General features: G+C 33.0%; 1 pseudogene; it reads right to left on the minus strand.

Moving 5' to 3' along the window:
* Window positions 1-676: 676 nt before the first annotated feature.
* On the minus strand, window positions 677-795 carry LOC112485639 (annotated as a pseudogene).
* Between the last annotated feature and the right edge of the window lie 1,291 nt (window positions 796-2,086).

The raw sequence follows: 2,086 nt of genomic DNA on the forward strand, positions 1-2,086 counted from the left end.
GTCATTTACAATTTCATCTTGCTCTTCAAGTCTACTTTATTTAAAAGTTTAAAAAAATGGCAGAGATTTTCATAAGAAATATCATTGCAAAAGCAAGAAAGGTCCAGAGACTTCAAAGACCCGTGAAGAGACTCTAGTAGAGATGGATACCATCACCTTACATGGGAACAAAATAAAGAGGCATTGAGAACTCAGAATGTGGAGTCAGATCTCCTAGGATCAAACTCTGGCTTTGTCACTTATTTACTGTGTTTTTGTAGGTGCCTCATATAACATGTGTCTCAATGTACTAATTTATAAAATGGAGATATATAGATGTCCCAATTAGAGGGGGACATGTCACCTTATAAAGCTGTTGTGAATATTAAATAAGTTAAAAAATAATTAATATTGTTAGAATGGTGTCTGCTGCCTAAATTATAAACTCTTACATTATTATTATTATTCATGTAGAAGTTAATACCTTACAAATTATTTTCTCAAATGTTATACTTTGACTCATAATAATTCAATAAATCCATTTTAAGATGGAGAAACTAAGAAAGTAAATGACTTGATCAAAGGCACATAACAAGCACATATATTTTTTTTTTTTTAGGCAAGGCAACCCTTGGTTGACCTCACAGATTGCAACGACCTTGTCAGTTTACAATCCCTTTTTATTTTTTATTTTTTAAGCCTACAGTACCTGGTCTTCCTAGGTGGTCTCCCATCCAAGTACAAACCAAGCCCAACCCTGCTTAGCTTCTAAGATCAGACGGGATCGGGCTTGTTTGGGGTGAGATGGCCATAGACCACCAAATTTTGAAAGATTTGATCCAGGTCTTTTAATTCAAGGTCCAAGTTGCTTTTTTTTGTTGTTTTTCTCCAAGAAAATCTTTGTTTATGTTTAGAGACTGATTATCATTTGTTATAATGACATGAACTATGAAAGAATTGACTAGGTAAGTTCAGAGTGGAGAATACTAAGGAAGGAGAAAGTGCATATAACTGTAAGACTCAGTTGGTGTTAATAAAGGAAAAATGTGTGTTTAATGTTTCAGAATATAGTCTTTCTTTTTTTCATTTATTGAGGAAGTATTTATTAAGCACCTTTTATTATTAAGTATTATGGATACCTAATATACTGTAAATTTAATTCAAGAATTTCAGTGGAGAAGAGAAACAAGTCAAATAATTATTGCAGTATCACATGACAGAAGTATACATTAGTATTATTAAAGCACAAAGTAGGATCACCTGGCCCAGACTGGAGGCTCTGAGAAAATCAAGGAAGATTATCTAAAGGATTTGGAGCAAAGGAGCTAATAATCTAATTCATAGTTTAAAAGTATCATTGTGATTGTTGTATTAAAACTATATTGCAGAGAGCAAGACTGGAAACAGAAAGATCAAGTTGGAGGCTATTGTAATAGTTTAGGCGAATCATATAATAGTGGGTAGTAGAAAATAGAAATTTCTTTCCTAAAATGTGGAAGCTTGACCATGTATATAGATGGAGAAAGAGATCTGTTAAAGTTAGATTGTTTTAAGATGCAATTGAGGGAATGAGATCATTGATGGAGGAAAAACCTAAAATATGTGGGCAAGATTCTTTTCAAGTGTACACATTAAAAATTTTGCCAGGTGGGTACCAGACTTATCAGGGGGATCACTTGTAAGCTTTATAAATGTCTAACCACTATGCTGTACACCTGAAACTAACATAATATTTAATGTCAATTATAATTGAAAAAACTGAATTTATCTATGAAAACAAGTTCTCTGAGATAAGAGGGAAAGAAAAGGTAGATGAAAATGCTAAGAAAGTTGAGAGAAGAATAATATCATAACCCCGTTTTGCTTACTCATAAAACCTAAACATAGAGATCATGTCTTAAACTCAGGATGGACACTTAGTATATTACATTTGCAAACTTGAAAGTTTGTAAATGAGAATGATAACTCTTTGATAATGTTTGTATTGTGGTAACAGGCAACTTTGGTAAACAGTGACTCATAGCAGCTAAAACCATTAGGATGACAAATACTGATATGGAGCAGTCTGAAATGAAAATGGCACAGAGCAACAAGCTGCCAGATCCTC

This window comes from Pteropus alecto, unplaced genomic scaffold (assembly GCF_000325575.1).
Source record: "Pteropus alecto unplaced genomic scaffold, ASM32557v1 scaffold5, whole genome shotgun sequence".
NCBI classification, from domain to species: Eukaryota; Metazoa; Chordata; class Mammalia; order Chiroptera; family Pteropodidae; genus Pteropus; species Pteropus alecto.